Genomic DNA, 17,927 nt, shown 5'->3' on the forward strand with positions numbered 1-17,927 from the left:
CGAGCCCTGTCAGGCTCCGTCGGGCCCTGTCGGGTTTGCTCGGGCCCTGTCGGGTTTGCTCAGGCACTGTCGGGTTTGCTCAGGCCCTGTCGGGTTTGCTTGGGCCCTGTCGGGCTCCGTCGGGCCCTGTCGGGTTTCCTCGGGCCCTGTCGGGCTCCATCGAGCCCTGTTAGGCTCCGTCGGGCCCTTTCGGGTTTGCTCGGGCCCTGTCGGGCTCCGTCGGGCCATGTCGGGTTTCCTCGGGCCCTGTCGGGTTCCATCGAGCCCTGTCAGGCTCCGTCGGGCCTTTTTGGGTTTGCTCGGGCCCTGTCGGGCTCCGTCGGGCCCTGTCAGGCTTTGTCAGGTCCTGTCAGGTTTGTTCTGGCCCTGTCGGGCCTTGTCGGGCCCTGTCGGGTTTGCTCGGGCTCTGTCGGGCTCCGTCGGGCCCTGTCGGGTTTGCTCGGGCACTGTCGGGTTTGCTCAGGCCCTGTCAGGCTCCGTCGACCCCTGTCAGGTTTGCTCGGGCCCTGTCGGGATCCGTTGAGCCATGTCGGGTTTGCTCGGCCCCTGTCGGGCTCCATCGAACCCTGTCAGGCTTTGTCGGGTCCTGTCGGGTTTGCTCAGGCCGTGTCGGGCCTTGTCAGGCCCTGTCGGGTTTGCTCGGGCCCTGTCGGGTTCCGTGGGGCCCTATCAGGTTTGCTCGGGCCCTGTCGGGTTTGCTCAGGCCCTGTCAGGCTCCGTCGACCCCTGTCAGGTTTGCTCGGGCCCTGTCGGGCTCCGTCGGGCCCTATCAGGTTTGCTCGGGCCCTGTCGGGTTTGCTCACGCCCTGTCAGGCTCCGTCAGGCCCTGTCGGGTTTGCTCGGGCCCTGTCGGGCTCCGTCGGGCCCTGTCAGGTTTGCTCAGGCCCTGTCGGGATCCCTTGGGCCTTGTCGAGTTTGCTCGGACCCTGTCGGGCTCCTTCGTTCCCTGTCAGGTTTGCTCGGGCCCTGTCGGGTTTGCTCGGGCCCTGTCAGGCTCCGTCGGGCCCTGTCGGGTTTCCTCGGGCCCTGTCGGGCTCCATCGAGCCCTGTCAGGCTTTGTCGAACCCTGTCGGGTTTGCTCGGGCCCTGTCGGGATTGCTCAGGTCCTGTCGGGCTCTGTCGGGCCCTGTCATGTTTTCTCGGGCCCTGTCAAGCTCTGTCGGGCCCTGTTGGATTTCCTCGGGCCCTCTCGGGTTCCGTCGGGCCCTCTCGGGTTCCGTCCGGCCCTGTCGGGTTTCCTCGGGCCCTGTCGGACTCTATCGAGCCCTGTCAGGCTCCGTCGGGCCCTGTCGGGTTTGCTCAGGCCCTGTCGGGCTCCGTCAGGCCCTGTCAGGCTTTGTCAGGTCCTGTCAGGTTTGCGCGGGCCCTGTCAGGCTCCATCAGGCCCTGTCGGGTTTGCTCGGGCCCTACCGGGCTCCGTGGGGCCCTGTCGGGTTTTCTCGGGCCCTGTCGGGCTCCATCGAGCCCTGTCAGGCTCCGTCGGGCCCTTTCGGGTTTGCTCAGGCCCTGTCGGGCTCCGTCGGGCCGGGTCATATTTGCTCAGGCCCTGTCGGGTTTGCTTGAGCCCTGTCGGGCTCCATCGGGTCCTGGCGGGTTTGCTCGGGCCCTATCGGGCTCCGTCGGGCCCTGTCGGGTTTCCTCGGGCCCTGTCGGGCTCCATCGAGCCCTGTCAGGCTTCGTCGGGCCCTTTCGGGTTTGCTCGGGCCCTGTCGGGCTCCGTCAGGCCCTGTCGGGTTTGCTCGGGCCCTATCGGGCTCCGTCGAGCCCTGTCGGGTTTCCTCGGGCCCTGTCGGGCTCCATCGAGCCCTGTCAGGCTCCGTCGGGCCCTTTCGGGTTTGCTCGGGCCCTGTCGGGCTCCGTCGGGCCCTGTCGGCTTTGCTCGGGCCCTGTCGGGTTTGCTCGGGCCCTGTCAGGCTTTGTCAAGCCCTGTCGGGTTTGCTAGGGACCTGTCGGGCTCCGTCGGGCCCTGTCTGGTTTCCTCAGGCCCTGTCGGGCTCCGTCGGGCCCTGTCGGGTTTGCTCAGGCCCTGTCGGGTTTGCTAGGGCCCTGTCGGGCTCCGTCCAGCCCTGTCTGGTTTCCTCAGGCCCTGTCGGGCTCCATCGGACCCCGTCAGGCTTTGTCGGGTCCTGTCGGGTTTGCTCAGGCCCTGTTGGGCCTTGTCAGGCCCTGTCGGGTTTGCTCGGGCCCTGTCGGGTTTGCCCGTGTCCTGTGGGGCTCCGTCGGGCCCTGTCAGATTCGCTCGGGCCCTGTCGGGTTTGCTCGGGCCCTGTCAGGCTCCGTCAGGCCCTGTCGGGTTTGCTCGGGCCCTGTCAGGCTCCATCGAACCCTGTCAGGCTTTGTCGGGTCCTGTCGGGTTTGCTCAGGCCGTGTCGGGCCTTGTCAGGCCCTGTCGGGTTTGCTCGGGCCCTGTCGGGTTCCGTGGGGCCCTATCAGGTTTGCTCGGGCCCTGTCGGGTTTGCTCAGGCCCTGTCAGGCTCCGTCGACCCCTGTCAGGTTTGCTCGGGCCCTGTCGGGCTCCGTCGGGCCCTATCAGGTTTGCTCGGGCCCTGTCGGGTTTGCTCACGCCCTGTCAGGCTCCGTCAGGCCCTGTCGGGTTTGCTCGGGCCCTGTCGGGCTCCGTCGGGCCCTGTCAGGTTTGCTCAGGCCCTGTCGGGATCCCTTGGGCCTTGTCGAGTTTGCTCGGACCCTGTCGGGCTCCTTCGTTCCCTGTCAGGTTTGCTCGGGCCCTGTCGGGTTTGCTCGGGCCCTGTCAGGCTCCGTCGGGCCCTGTCGGGTTTCCTCGGGCCCTGTCGGGCTCCATCGAGCCCTGTCAGGCTTTGTCGAACCCTGTCGGGTTTGCTCGGGCCCTGTCGGGATTGCTCAGGTCCTGTCGGGCTCTGTCGGGCCCTGTCATGTTTTCTCGGGCCCTGTCAAGCTCTGTCGGGCCCTGTTGGATTTCCTCGGGCCCTCTCGGGTTCCGTGGGGCCCTCTCGGGTTCCGTCCGGCCCTGTCGGGTTTCCTCGGGCCCTGTCGGACTCTATCGAGCCCTGTCAGGCTCCGTCGGGCCCTGTCGGGTTTGCTCAGGCCCTGTCGGGCTCCGTCAGGCCCTGTCAGGCTTTGTCAGGTCCTGTCAGGTTTGCGCGGGCCCTGTCAGGCTCCATCAGGCCCTGTCGGGTTTGCTCGGGCCCTACCGGGCTCCGTGGGGCCCTGTCGGGTTTTCTCGGGCCCTGTCGGGCTCCATCGAGCCCTGTCAGGCTCCGTCGGGCCCTTTCGGGTTTGCTCAGGCCCTGTCGGGCTCCGTCGGGCCCTGTCATATTTGCTCAGGCCCTGTCGGGTTTGCTTGAGCCCTGTCGGGCTCCATCGGGTCCTGGCGGGTTTGCTCGGGCCCTATCGGGCTCCGTCGGGCCCTGTCGGGTTTCCTCGGGCCCTGTCGGGCTCCATCGAGCCCTGTCAGGCTTCGTCGGGCCCTTTCGGGTTTGCTCGGGCCCTGTCGGGCTCCGTCAGGCCCTGTCGGGTTTGCTCGGGCCCTATCGGGCTCCGTCGAGCCCTGTCGGGTTTCCTCGGGCCCTGTCGGGCTCCATCGAGCCCTGTCAGGCTCCGTCGGGCCCTTTCGGGTTTGCTCGGGCCCTGTCGGGCTCCGTCGGGCCCTGTCGGCTTTGCTCGGGCCCTGTCGGGTTTGCTCGGGCCCTGTCAGGCTTTGTCAAGCCCTGTCGGGTTTGCTAGGGACCTGTCGGGCTCCGTCGGGCCCTGTCTGGTTTCCTCAGGCCCTGTCGGGCTCCGTCGGGCCCTGTCGGGTTTGCTCAGGCCCTGTCGGGTTTGCTAGGGCCCTGTCGGGCTCCGTCCAGCCCTGTCTGGTTTCCTCAGGCCCTGTCGGGCTCCATCGGACCCCGTCAGGCTTTGTCGGGTCCTGTCGGGTTTGCTCAGGCCCTGTTGGGCCTTGTCAGGCCCTGTCGGGTTTGCTCGGGCCCTGTCGGGTTTGCCCGTGTCCTGTGGGGCTCCGTCGGGCCCTGTCAGATTCGCTCGGGCCCTGTCGGGTTTGCTCGGGCCCTGTCAGGCTCCGTCAGGCCCTGTCGGGTTTGCTCGGGCCCTGTCAGGCTCCGTCGGGCCCTGTCAGGTTTGCTCAGGCCCTGTCGGGATCCGTTGGGCCCTGTCGGGTTTGCTCGGGCCCTGTCGGGCTCCTTCGTGCCCTGTCAGGTTTGCTCGGGCCCTGTCGGGTTTGCTCGGGCCCTGTCAGGCTCCGTCGAGCCCTGTCAGGTTTGCTCGGGCCCTGTCGGGTTTGCTCGGGCCCTGTCAGGCTCCGTCGAGCCCTGTCGAGTTTGCTCGGGCCCTGTCAGGCTCCGTCAGGCCCTGTCTGGTTTGCTCGTACCGTGTCGGGCTCCATCGGGCCCTGTCAGGTTTGCTTGGGCACTGTCGGGCTCCGTCGGGCCCTGTCAGGCTTTGTTGAACACTGTCGGTATTGCTCAGGCCCTGTCAGGTTTGCTCGGGCCCTGTCGGGCTCTGTCAAGCCCTGTCTGGTTTCCTCGGGCCCTGTCGGGCTCCGTCGGGCCCTGTCGGGTTTGCTCGGGCCCTGTCGGGCTCCGTCGAACCCTGTCGGGTTTGCTCGGGCCCTGGCAGGCTCCGTCAGGCCCTATCGGGTTTCCTCGGGCCCTGTCGGGCTCCATCGAGCCCTGTCAGGTTTGCTCGGGCCCTGTCGGGCCTTGTCAGGCCCTGTCAGGTTTGCTCGGGACCTGTCGGGTTTGCCAGCGTCCTGTCGGGCTCCGTCGGGCCCTGTCAGATTCGCTTGGGCCCTGTCGGGTTTGCTCGGGCCCTGTCAGGCTCCGTCAGGCCCTGTCGGGTTTGCTCGGGCTCTGTCGGGCTCCAGCATGCCCTGTCGGGTTTGCCCGTGCCCTGTCAGGCTCCATCAGGCCCTGTCGGGTTTGCTCGGGCCCTATCGGGCTCCGTGGGGCCGTGTCGGGTTTCCTCGGGCCCTGTCGGGCTCCATCGAGCCCTGTCAGGCTCCGTCGGGCCCTTTCGGGTTTGCTCAGGCCTTGTCGGGCTCCGTCGGGCCCTGTCGGATTTGCTCAGGCCCTGTCGGGTTTGCTCGAGCCCTGTCGGGCTCCGTCGAGCCCTGTCGAGTTTGCTCGGGCCCTGTCAGGCTCCGTCAGGCCCTGTCTGGTTTGCTCGTACCGTGTCGGGCTCCATCGGGCCCTGTCAGGTTTGCTTGGGCACTGTCGGGCTCCGTCGGGCCCTGTCAGGCTTTGTTGAACACTGTCGGTATTGCTCAGGCCCTGTCAGGTTTGCTCGGGCCCTGTCGGGCTCTGTCAAGCCCTGTCTGGTTTCCTCGGGCCCTGTCGGGCTCCGTCGGGCCCTGTCGGGTTTGCTCGGGCCCTGTCGGGCTCCGTCGAACCCTGTCGGGTTTGCTCGGGCCCTGGCAGGCTCCGTCAGGCCCTATCGGGTTTCCTCGGGCCCTGTCGGGCTCCATCGAGCCCTGTCAGGTTTGCTCGGGCCCTGTCGGGCCTTGTCAGGCCCTGTCAGGTTTGCTCGGGACCTGTCGGGTTTGCCAGCGTCCTGTCGGGCTCCGTCGGGCCCTGTCAGATTCGCTTGGGCCCTGTCGGTTTTGCTCGGGCCCTGTCAGGCTCCGTCAGGCCCTGTCGGGTTTGCTCGGGCTCTGTCGGGCTCCAGCATGCCCTGTCGGGTTTGCCCGTGCCCTGTCAGGCTCCATCAGGCCCTGTCGGGTTTGCTCGGGCCCTATCGGGCTCCGTGGGGCCGTGTCGGGTTTCCTCGGGCCCTGTCGGGCTCCATCGAGCCCTGTCAGGCTCCGTCGGGCCCTTTCGGGTTTGCTCAGGCCTTGTCGGGCTCCGTCGGGCCCTGTCGGATTTGCTCAGGCCCTGTCGGGTTTGCTCGAGCCCTGTCGGGCTCCATCGGGTCCTGTCGGGTTTGCTCGGGCCCTATCGGGCTCCGTCGGGCCCTGTCGGGTTTCCTCGGGCCCTGTCAGGCTCCGTTGGGCCCTGTCGGCTTGCTCGGGCCCTGTCGGGTTTTCTGAAGCCCTGTCAGGCTTCGTCGGACCCTGTCAAGTGTGCTCGGGCCCTCTCGGGCTCCGTCGAGCCCTGTCAGGTTTTCTCGGGCCTTGTCAGGCTCCTTCGGGCCCTGTCGGGTTTGCTCGGGCCCTGTCGGGTTTGCTCAGGCCCTGTCGGGTTCCGTCGGGCCCTGTCGGGTTTCCTCGGGCCCTGTCGGACTCCACTGAGCCCTGTCAGGCTCCGTCGGGCTCTTTCGGGTTTGCTCGGGCCCTGTCGGGCCTTGTCGGGCCCTGTCGGGTTTGCTCGGGCTCTGTCGGGCTCCAGCGTGCCCTGTCGGGTTTGCTCGCGCCCTGTCAGGCTCCGTCAGGCCCTGTCGGTTTTGCTCGGGCCCTGTCGGGTTTGCTCGGGCCCTGTCAGGCTTTGTCAAGTTCTGTCGGGTTTGCTAGGGCCCTGTCGGGCTCCGTCGGGCCCTGTCTGGTTTCCTCAGGCCCTGTCGGGCTCCGTCGGGCCCTGTCGGGTTTGCTCAGGCCCTGTCGGGTTTGCTAGGGCCCTGTCGGGCTCCGTCGGGCCCTGTCTGGTTTCCTCAGGCCCTGTCGGGCTCCGTCGAGCCCTGTCTGGTTTCCTCAGGCCCTGTCAGGCTCCGTCGCGCCCTGTCGGGTTTGCTCGGGCCCTGTCGGGCTCCATCGGACCCCGTCAGGCTTTGTCGGGTCCTGTCGGGTTTGCTCAGGCCCTGTCGGGCCTTGTCAGGCCCTGTCGGGTTTGCTCGGGCCGTGTCGGGTTTGCCCGCGTCCTATCTGGCTCCGTCGGGCCCTGTCAGATTCGCTCGGGCCCTGTCGGGTTTGCTCGGGCCCTGTCAGGCTCCGTCAGGCCCTGTCGGGTTTGCTCGAGCCCTGTCAGGCTCTGTCGGGCCCTGTCAGGTTTGCTGAGGCCCTGTCGGGATCTGTTGGGCCCTGTCGGGTTTGCTCGGGCCCTGTCGGGCTCCTTCGTGCCCTGTCAGGTTTGCTCGGGCCCTGTCGGGTTTGCTCGGGCCCTGTGAGGCTCCGTCAGGCCCTGTCTGGTTTGCTCGTACCGTGTCGGGCTCCATCGGGCCCTGTCAGCTTTGCTTGGGCACTGTCGGGCTCTGTCGGGCCCTGTCAGGCTTTGTCGAACCCTGTCGGGTTTGCTCAGGCCCTGTCGGGCCTTGTCAGGTCCTGTCAGGTTTGCTCGGGCCCTGTCGGGCCTTGTCGGGCCCTGTCGGGTTTGCTCGGGCTCTGTCGGGCTCCAGCATGCCCTGTCGGGTTTGCCCGTGCCCTGTCAGGCTCCATCAGGCCCTGTCGGGTTTGCTCGGGCCCTATCGGGCTCCGTGGGGCCGTGTCGGGTTTCCTCGGGCCCTGTCGGGCTCCATCGAGCCCTGTCAGGCTCCGTCGGGCCCTTTCGGGTTTGCTCGGGCCTTGTCGGGCTCCGTCGGGCCCTGTCGGATTTGCTCAGGCCCTGTCGGGTTTGCTCGAGCCCTGTCGGGCTCCATCGAGTCCTGTCGGGTTTGCTCGGGCCCTATCGGGCTCCGTCGGGCCCTGTCGGGTTTCCTCGGGCCCTGTCAGGCTCCGTTGGGCCCTGTCGGCTTGCTCGGGCCCTGTCGGGTTTTCTGAAGCCCTGTCAGGCTTCGTCGGACCCTGTCAAGTGTGCTCGGGCCCTGTCGGGCTCCGTCGAGCCCTGTCAGGTTTTCTCGGGCCTTGTCAGGCTCCTTCGGGCCCTGTCGGGTTTGCTCGGGCCCTGTCGGTTTTGCTCAGGCCCTGTCGGGTTCCGTTGGGCTCTTTCGGGTTTGCTCGGGCCCTGTCGGGCCTTGTCGGGCCCTGTCGGGTTTGCTCGGGCTCTGTCGGGCTCCAGCGTGCCCTGTCGGGTTTGCTCGCGCCCTGTCAGGCTCCGTCAGGCCCTGTCGGGTTTGCTCGGGCCCTGTCGGGTTTGCTCGGGCCCTGTCAGGCTTTGTCAAGTTCTGTCGGGTTTGCTAGGGCCCTGTCGGGCTCCGTCGGGCCCTGTCTGGTTTCCTCAGGCCCTGTCGGGCTTTGTCGGGCCCTGTCGGGTTTGCTCAGGCCCTGTCGGGTTTGCTAGGGCCCTGTCGGGCTCCGTCGGGCCCTGTCTGGTTTCCTCAGGCCCTGTAGGGCTCCGTCGAGCCCTGTCGGGTTTGCTCGGGCCCTGTCACGCTCCGTCGCGCCTTGTCGGGTTTGCTCGGGCCCTGTCGGGCTCCATCGGATCCCGTCAGGCTTTGTCGGGTCCTGTCGGGTTTGCTCAGGCCCTGTCGGGCCTTGTCAGGCCCTGTCGGGTTTGCTCAGGCCCTGTCGGGTTTGCCCGCGTCCTGTGGGGCTCCGTCGGGCCCTGTCAGATTCGCTCGGGCCCTGTCGGGTTTGCTCGGGCCCTGTCAGGCTCCGTCAGGCCCTGTCGGGTTTGCTCGAGCCCTGTCAGGCTCCGTCGGGCCCTGTCAGGTTTGCTGAGGCCCTGTTGGGATCTGTTGGGCCCTGTCGGGTTTGCTCGGGCCCTGTCGGGCTCCTTCGTGCCCTGTCAGGTTTGCTCGGGCCCTGTCGGGTTTGCTCGGGCCCTGTCAGGCTCCGTCGAGCCCTGTCAGGTTTGCTCGGGCCCTGTCGGGTTTGCTCGGGCCCTGTCAGGCTCCGTCGAGCCCTGTCGGGTTTGCTCGGGCCCTGTCAGGCTCCGTCAGGCCCTGTCTGGTTTGCTCGTACCGTGTCGGGCTCCATCGGGCCCTGTCAGGTTTGCTCGGGCACTGTCGGGCTCTGTCGGGCCCTGTCAGGCTTTGTCGAACCCTGTCGGGTTTGCTCAGGCCCTGTCAGGTTTGCTCGGGCCCTGTCGGGCTCTGTCGGGCCCTGTCGGGTTTCCTCGGGCCCTGTCGGGCTCCGTCGGGCCCTGTCGGGTTTCCTCGGGCCCTGTCGGACTCTATCGAGCCCTGTCAGGCTCCGTCGGGCTCTTTCGGGTTTGCTCGGGCCCTCTCGGGTTCCGTCGGGCCCTGTCGGGTTTCCTCGGGCCCTGTCGGACTCTATCGAGCCCTGTCAGGCTTCGTCGGGCCCTTTCGGGATTGCTCGGGCCCTCTCGGGTTCCGTCGGGCCCTGTCGGGTTTCCTCGGGCCCTGTCGGACTCTATCGAGCCCTGTCAGGCTCCGTCGGGCTCTTTCGGGTTTGCTCAGGCCCTGTCGTGCTCCGTCGGGCCCTGTCAGGCTTTGTCAGGTCCTGTCAGGTTTGCTCGGGCCCTGTCAGGCCTTGTCGGGCATAGTCAGGTTTGCTCGGGCTCTGTCGGGCTCCAGCGTGCCCTGTCGGGTTTGCCCGGGCCCTGTCAGGCTCCATCAGGCCCTGTCGGGTTTGCTCGGGCCCTATCGGGCTCCGTGGGGCCCTGTCGGGTTTCCTCGGGCCCTGTCGGGCTCCATCGAGTCCTGTCGGGCTCCATCGGGCCCTGTCGGATTTACGCGGGCCCTATCGGGCTCCGTCAGGCCCTGTCCGGTTTGCTCGGGCCCTGTCGGGCTCCGTCGGACCCTGTCGGGTTTCCTCGGGCCCTGTCGGGCTCCATCGAGCCCTGTCAGGCTTTGTCGAACCCTGTCGAGTGTGCTCGGGCCCTGTCGGGCTCCGTCGAGCCCTGTCGGATTTCCTCGGGCCCTGTCGGGTTTGTTCAGGCCCTGTCGAGGTCCGTCGGGCCCTGTCGGGTTTCCTCGGGCCCTGTCGGACTCCATTGAGCCCTGCAAAGTTCCGTCGGGCTCTTTCGAGTTTGCTCGGGCCCTGGCGGGCTCTGTCGGGCCCTGTCAGGCTTTGTCAGGTACTGTCAGGTTTCCTCGGGCCCTGTCGAGCCTTGTCGGGCCCTGACGGGTTTGCTCGGGCTCTGTCGGGCTCCAGCGTGCCCTGTCGGGTTTGCCCGGGCCCTGTCAGGCTCCGTCAGGCCCTGTCGGGTTTGCTCGGGCCCTATCGGGCTCCATCGAGCCCTGTCGGGTTTCCTCGGGCCCTGTCGGACTCCATCGAGCCCTGTCAGGCTCCGTCGGGCCCTTTCGGGTTTGCTCGGGCCCCGTCGGGCTCCGTCAGGCCCTGTCGGGTTTGCTCGGGCCCTGTCAGGATCCGTCGGGCCCTGTCAGGTTTGCTCAGGCCCTGTCGGGATCCGTTGGGCCCTGTCGGGTTTGCTCGGGCCCTGTCGGACTCCTTCGTGCCCTGTCAGGTTTGCTCGGGCCCTGTCGGGTTTGCTCGGGCCCTGTCAGGCTCCGTCGAGCCCTTTCAGGTTTGCTCGGGCCCTGTCGGGTTTGCTCGTGCCCTGTCAGGCTCCGTCGGGCCCTGTCGGGTTTCCTCGGGCCCTGTCGGGCTCCATCGAGCCCTTTCAGGCTTTGTCGAACCCTGTCGGGTTTGCTCGGGCCCTGTCGGGTTTGCTCGGGTCCTGTCGGGCTCTGTCGGGCACTGTTGGGTTTGCTCGGGCCCTGTCAGGCTCCGTCGGGCCCTGTCGGATTTCCTCGGGCCCTCTCGGGTTCCGTGGGGCCCTCTCGGGTTCCGTCCGGCCCTGTCGGGTTTCCTCGGGCCCTGTCGGACTCTATCGAGCCCTGTCAGGCTCCGTCGGGCTCTTTCGGGTTTGCTCAGGCCCTGTCGGGCTCCGTCGGGCCCTGTCAGGCTTTGTCAGGTCCTGTCAGGTTTGCTCGGGCCCTGTCGGGCCTCGTCGGGTCCTGTCGGGTTTGCTCGGGCTCTGTCGGGCTCCAGCGTGCCCTGTCGGGTTTGCCCGGGCCTTGTCAGGCTCCATCAGGCCCTGTCGGGTTTGCTCGGGCCCTATCGGGCTCCGTGGGGCCCTGTCGGGTTTCCTCGGGCCCTGTCGGGCTCCATCGAGCCCTGTCAGGTTTGCTCAGGCCCTGTCGGGTTTGCTCGGGCCCTGTCGGGCTCCATCGGACCCTATCAGGCTTTGGCGGGTCCTGTCGGGTTTGCTCAGGCCCTGTCGGGCCTTGTCAGCCCCTGTCGGGTTTGCTCGGGCCTTGTCGGGCTCCGTCGGGCCATGTCAGGTTCTCTCGGGCCCTGTCAGTTTTGCTCGGGCCCTGTCAGGATCCGTCAGGCCCTATCGGGTTTGCTCGAGCCCTGTCGGGCTCCGTCAGGCCCTGTCAGGTTTGCTCGGGCCCTGTCGGGCCTTGTGAGGCCCTGTCGGGTTTGCTCGGGATGTCGGGTTTGCCCGCGTCCTGTCGGGCTCCGTCGGGCCCTGTCAGATTCGCTCGGGCCCTGTCGGGTTTGCTCGGGCCGTGTCAGGCTCCGTCAGGCCCTGTCGGGTTTGCTCGTGCCCTGTCGGGCTCCGTCGGGCCCTGTCAGGTTTGCTCAGGCCCTGTCGGGATCCGTTGGGCCTTGTCGGGTTTACTCGGGCCCTGTCGGGCTCCTTCGTGCCCTGTCAGGTTTGCTCGGGCCCTGTCGGGTTTGCTCGGACCCTGTCAGGCTCCGTCGGGCCCTGTCGGGTTTCCTCGGGCCCTGTCGGGCTCCATCGAGCTTTGTCAGGCTTTGTCGAACCCTGTCGGGTTTGCTCGGGCCCTGTCGGGTTTGCTCGGGTCCTGTCGGGCTCTGTCGGGCCCTGTCGGGTTTGCTCGGGCCCTGTCAGGCTCCGTCGGGCCCTGTCGGATTTCCTCGGGCCTTCTCGGGTTCCGTCGGGCCCTCTCGGGTTCCATCGGGCCCTGTCGGGTTTCCTCGGGCCCTGTCAGGCTTTGTCAGGTCCTGTCAGGTTTGCTCAGGCCCTGTCGGGACTTGTCGGGCCCTGTTGGGTTTGCTCGGGCTCTGTCGGGCTCCAGCGTGCCCTATCGGGTTTGCCAGGACCCTGTCGGGCTCCATCAGGCCCTGTCGGGTTTGCTCGGGCCCTATCGGGCTCCGTGGGGCCCTGTCGGGTTTCCTCGGGCCCTGTCGGGCTCTATCGAGCCCTGTCGGGCTCCGTCGGGCCCTGTCAGGCTTTGTCAGGTCGTGTCAGGTTTGCTCGGGCCCTGTCGGGCCTTGTCGGGCCCTGTCGGGTTTGCTGGGGCTCTGTCGGGCTCCAGCGTGCCCTGTCGGGTTTGCTCAGGCCCTGTCGGGCTCCGTCGGGCCCTGTCGGGTTTCCTTGGGCCCTGTCGGGCTCCATCGAGCCCTGTCAGGCTTTGTCGGGTCCTGTCGGGTTTGCTCAGGCCCTGTCGGGCCTTGTCTGGCCCTGTCGGGTTTGCTCGGGCCCTGTCGGGTTTGCCCGCGTCCTGTCGGGCTCCGTCGGGCCCTGTCAGATTCGCTCGGGCCCTGTCGGGTTTGCTCGGGCCCTGTCAGGCTACGTCAGGCTCTGTCGAGTTAGCTCGTGCCCTGTCGGGCTCCGTCGAGCCCTGTCAGGTTTGCTTGGGCCCTGTCGGGATCCGTTGGGCCCTGTCGGGTTTGCTCGGGACCTGTCAGGCTCCGTCAGGCCCTGTCTGGTTTGCTCGTGCCCTGTCGGGCTCCGTCGGGCCCTGTCAGGTTTGCTTGGGCACTGTCGGACTCCGTCAGGCCCTGTCGGGTTTGCTCGGGCCCTGTCGGGCTCTATCAGGCCCTGTCTGGTTTCCTCGGGCCTTTTCGGGCTCCGTTGGGCCCTGTCGGTTTGCTCGGGCCCTGTCGGGTTTTCTGAAGCCCTGTCAGCCTTCGTCGGACCCTGTCGAGTGTGCTCGGGCCCTGTCGGGCTCCGTCAAGCCCTGTCAGGATTTCTCGGGCCTTGTCAGGCTCCGTCGGGCCCTGTCGGGTTTCCTCGGGCCCTGTCGGACTCCACTGAGCCCTGTCAGGCTCCGTCGGGCTCTTTCGGGTTTCCTCGGGCCCTGGCGGGCTCCGTCGGGCCCTGTAAGGCTTTGTCAGGACGTGTCAGGTTTGCTCGGGCCCTGTCGGGCCTTGTCGGGCCCTGTCGGGTTTGCTCGGGCTCTGTCGGGCTCCAGCGTGCCCTGTCGGGTTTGCCCGGGCCCTGTCAGGCTCCGTCAGGCCCTGTCGGGTTTGCTCGGGCCCTATCGGGCTCAATCAGGCCCTGTCGGGATTCCTCGGGCCCTGTCGGGCTCCATCGAGCCCTGTCAGGCTCCGTCGGGCCCTTTCGGGTTTGCTCGGGCTCTGTCGGGCTCCGTCGGGCCCTGTCGGGTTTGCTCGGGCCCTGTCGGGCTCCGTCGGGCACTGTCAGGTTTGCTCGGGCCATGTCGGGTTTGCTGAAGCCCGGGTCAGGTTTCGTCGGACCCTGTCGGGTTTGCTCGAGCCCTGTCGGGCTCCATCGGGCCCTGTCGGGTTTGCTCGGGCCCTATCGGGCTCCGTCGGGCCCTGTCGTGTTTCCTCGGGCCCTGTCGGGCTCCATCGAGCCCTGTCAGGCTTCGTCGGGCCCTTTCGGGTTTGCTCGGGCCCTGTCGGGCTCCGTCAGGCCCTGTCGGGTTTGCTCGGGCCCTATCGGGCTCCGTCGAGCCCTGTCGGGTTTGCTCGGGCTCTGTCAGGCTCCGTCGGGCCCTGTCGGGTTTCCTCGGGCCCTGTCGGGCTCCATCAAGCCCTGTCAGGCTTTGTCGAACCCTGTAGGGTTTGCTCGGGCCCTGTCGGGTTTGCTCGGGCCCTGTCGGGCTCTGTCAGGCCCTGTCTGGTTTCCTCGGGCTCTGTTGGGCTCCGTTGGGCCCTGTCGGGTTTGCTCGGGCCCTGTCAGGTTTGCTGAAGCCCTGTCAGGCTTCGTCGGACCCTGTCGGGTTTGCTCGGGCCCAGTCGGGCTCCGTCGAACCCTGTCGGGTTTGCTCGGGCCCTGTCAGGCTCCGTCGCGCCCTGTCGGGTTACCTCGGGCCTGTCGGGCTCCATCGGACCCTATCAGGCTTTGGCGGGTCCTGTCGGGTTTGCTCAGGCCCTGTCGGGCCTTGTCAGCCCCTGTCGGGTTTGCTCGCGCCCTGTCGGGCTCCGTCGGGCCCTGTCAGGTTCTCTCGGGCCCTGTCAGGTTTGCTCGGGCCCTGTCAGGCTCCGTCAGGCCCTATCGGGTTTGCTCGGGCCCTGTCGGGCCTTGTCAGGCCCTGTCAGGTTTGCTCGGGCCCTGTCGGGCCTTGTCAGGCCCTGTCAGGTTTGCTCGGGACCTGTCGGGTTTGCCCGCGTCCTGTCGGGCTCCGTCGGACCCTGTCAGATTCGCTCGGGCCCTGTCGGGTTTGCTCGGGCCGTGTCAGGCTCCGTTAGGCCCTGTCGGGTTTGCTCGGGCCCTGTCAGGCTCCGTCGAGCCCTGTCAGGTTTGCTCGGGCCCTGTCAGGCTCCGTCGGGCCCTGTCGGGTTTCCTCGGGCCTTGTCGGGCTCCATCGTGCCCTATCAGGCTTTGTCGAACCCTGTCGGGTTTGCTCGGGCCCTGTCAGGCTCCGTCGGGCCCTGTCGTATTCCCTCGGGCCCTCTCGGGTTCCGTCGGTCCCTCTCGGGTTTGCTCGGGCCCTGTCGGGTTTCCTTGGGCCCTGTCGGACTCTATCGATCCCTGTCAGGCTCCGTCGGGCTCTTTCGGGTTTGCTCAGGCCCTGTCGGGCTCCGTCGGGCCCTGTCAGGCTTTGTCAGGTCCTGTCAGGTTTGCTCGGGCCCTGTCGGGCCTTGTCGGGCCCTGTCGGGTTTGCTCGGGCTCTGTCGGGCTCCAGCGTGCCCTGTCGGGTTTGCCCGGGCCCTGTCAGGCTCCATCAGGCCCTGTCGGGTTTGCGCGGGCCCTATCGGGTTCCGTGGGGCCCTGTCGGGTTTCCTCGGGCCCTGTCGGGCTCCATCGAGCCCTGTCGGGCTCCGTCGGGCCCTTTTGGGTTTGCTCGGGCCCTGTCGGGCTCCGTCGGGCCCTGTCGGATTTGCTCAGGCCCTGTCGGGTTTGCTCGAGCCCTGTCGGGCTCCATCGGGTCCTGTCAGGTTTCCTTGGGCCCTATCGGGCTCCGTCGGGCCCTGTCGGGTTTCCTCGGGCCCTGTCGGGCTCCATCGAGCCCTGTCAGGCTCCGTCGGGCCCTTACGGGTTTGCTCGGGCCCTGTCGGGCTCCGTCGGGCCCTGTCGGGTTTGCTCGGGCCCTGTCGGGTTTGCTCGGGCCCTGTCAGGCTTTGTCAAGCCCTGTCGGGTTTGCTAGGGCCCTGTCGGGCTCCGTCGGGCCGTGTCTGGTTTCCTCAGGCCCTGTCGGGCTCCGTCGGGCCCTGTCGGGTTTGCTCAGGCCCTGTCGGGTTTGCTAGGGCCCTGTCGGGCTCCGTCGGGCCCTGTCTGGTTTCCTCAGGCCCTGTCGGGCTCCGTCGAGCCCTGTCGGGTTTGCTCGGGTTCTGTCAGGCTCCGTCGCGCCCTGTCGGGTTTCCTCGGGCCCTGTCGGGCTCCATCGAGCCCTGTCGGGTTTGCTCGGGCCCTGTCGGGCTCCATCGGAACCTGTCAGGCTTTGTCGGGTCCTGTCGGGTTTGCTCAGGCCCCGTCGGGCCTTGTCAGGCCCTGTCGGGTTTGCTCGGGCCCTGTCGGGTTTGCCCGCGTCCTGTCGGGCTCCGTCGGGCCCTGTCGGGTTTGCTCGGGCCCTGTCGGGCTACTTCGTGCCCTGTCAGGTTTGCTCGGGCCCTGTCGGGTTTGCTCGGGCCCTGTCAAGCTCCGTCGAGCTTTGTCAGGTTTGCTCGGGCCCTGTCAGGTTTGCTTGGGCCCTGTAAGGCTCCGTCGAGCCCTGTCAGGTTTGCTCGGGCCCTGTCAGGCTCCGTCGGGCCCTGTCGGGTTTCCTCGGGCCCTGTCGGGCTCCATCGAGCCCTGTCATGCTTTGTCGAACCCTGTCGGGTTTGCTCGGGCTCTGTCGGACTCCACTGAGCCCTGTCAGGCTCCGTCGGGCTCTTTCGGGTTTCCTCCGGCCCTGCCGGGCTCCGTCGGGCCGTGTCGGGCCTTGTCGGGCCCTGTCGGGTTTGCTCGGGCTCTGTCGGGCTCCAGCGTGCCCTGTCAGGTTTGCCCGGGCCCTGTCAGGCTCCGTCAGGCCCTGTCGGGTTTGCTCGGGCCCTATCGGGCTCAATCAGGCCCTGTCGGGTTTCCTCAGGCCCTGTCGGGCTCCATCGAGCCCTGTCAGGCTTTGTCGGGCCCTTTCGGGTTTGCTCAGGCCCTGTCGGGCTCCGTCGGGCCCTGTCGGGTTTGCTCGGGCCCTGTCGGGCTCCGTCGGGCCCTGTCTGGTTTCCTCGGGCTCTGTTGGGCTCCGTCGGGCCCTGTCGGGTTTGCTCGGGCCATGTCGGGTTTGCTGAAGCCCTGTCAGGCTTCGTCGGACCCTGGCGGGTTTGCTCGGGCCCTGTCGGGCTCCGTCGAACCCTGTCGGGTTTGCTCGGGCCCTGTCAGGCTCCGTCGAGCCCTGTCGGGTTTGCTCGGGCTCTGTCAAACTCCGTCGGGCCCTGTCGGGTTTGCTCGGGCCCTGTCGGGTTTGCTCGGGCCCTGTCAGGCTTTGTCAAGCCCTGTCGGGTTTGCTAGGGCCCTGTCGGGCTCCGTCGGGCCGTGTCTGGTTTCCTCAGGCCCTGTCGGGCTCCGTCGGGCCCTGTCGGGTTTGCTCAGGCCCTGTCGGGTTTGCTAGGGCCCTGTCGGGCTCCGTCGGGCCCTGTCTGGTTTCCTCAGGCCCTGTCGGGCTCCGTCGAGCCCTGTCGGGTTTGCTCGGGTTCTGTCAGGCTCCGTCGCGCCCTGTCGGGTTTCCTCGGGCCCTGTCGGGCTCCATCGAGCCCTGTCGGGTTTGCTCGGGCCCTGTCGGGCTCCATCGGAACCTGTCAGGCTTTGTCGGGTCCTGTCGGGTTTGCTCAGGCCCCGTCGGGCCTTGTCAGGCCCTGTCGGGTTTGCTCGGGCCCTGTCGGGTTTGCCCGCGTCCTGTCGGGCTCCGTCGGGCCCTGTCGGGTTTGCTCGGGCCCTGTCGGGCTACTTCGTGCCCTGTCAGGTTTGCTCGGGCCCTGTCGGGTTTGCTCGGGCCCTGTCAAGCTCCGTCGAGCTTTGTCAGGTTTGCTCGGGCCCTGTCAGGTTTGCTTGGGCCCTGTAAGGCTCCGTCGAGCCCTGTCAGGTTTGCTCGGGCCCTGTCAGGCTCCGTCGGGCCCTGTCGGGTTTCCTCGGGCCCTGTCGGGCTCCATCGAGCCCTGTCATGCTTTGTCGAACCCTGTCGGGTTTGCTCGGGCTCTGTCGGACTCCACTGAGCCCTGTCAGGCTCCGTCGGGCTCTTTCGGGTTTCCTCCGGCCCTGCCGGGCTCCGTCGGGCCGTGTCGGGCCTTGTCGGGCCCTGTCGGGTTTGCTCGGGCTCTGTCGGGCTCCAGCGTGCCCTGTCAGGTTTGCCCGGGCCCTGTCAGGCTCCGTCAGGCCCTGTCGGGTTTGCTCGGGCCCTATCGGGCTCAATCAGGCCCTGTCGGGTTTCCTCAGGCCCTGTCGGGCTCCATCGAGCCCTGTCAGGCTTTGTCGGGCCCTTTCGGGTTTGCTCAGGCCCTGTCGGGCTCCGTCGGGCCCTGTCGGGTTTGCTCGGGCCCTGTCGGGCTCCGTCGGGCCCTGTCTGGTTTCCTCGGGCTCTGTTGGGCTCCGTCGGGCCCTGTCGGGTTTGCTCGGGCCATGTCGGGTTTGCTGAAGCCCTGTCAGGCTTCGTCGGACCCTGGCGGGTTTGCTCGGGCCCTGTCGGGCTCCGTCGAACCCTGTCGGGTTTGCTCGGGCCCTGTCAGGCTCCGTCGAGCCCTGTCGGGTTTGCTCGGGCTCTGTCAAACTCCGTCGGGCCCTGTCGGGTTTCCTCGGGCCCTGTCGGGCTCCATCAAGCCCTGTCAGGCTTTGTCGAACCCTGTCGGGTTTGCTCGGGCCCTGTCGGGCTCTGTCGGGCCCTGTCTGGTTTCCTCGGGCCCTGTCGGGCTCCATCTGGCCCTGTCGGGTTTGCTCGGGCCCTGTCGGGTTTGCTGAAGCCCTGTCAGGCTTCGTCGGACCCTGTCGGGTTTACTCGGGCCCTGTCGGGCTCCGTCGAACCCTGTCGGGTTTGCTCGGGCCCTGTCAGGCTCCGTCGCGCCCTGTCGGGTTTCCTCGGACCCTGTCAGGCTCCATCGAGCCCTGTCA

Source organism: Patagioenas fasciata, chromosome 19, assembly GCF_037038585.1.
Source record: "Patagioenas fasciata isolate bPatFas1 chromosome 19, bPatFas1.hap1, whole genome shotgun sequence".
NCBI lineage: Eukaryota > Metazoa > Chordata > Aves > Columbiformes > Columbidae > Patagioenas > Patagioenas fasciata.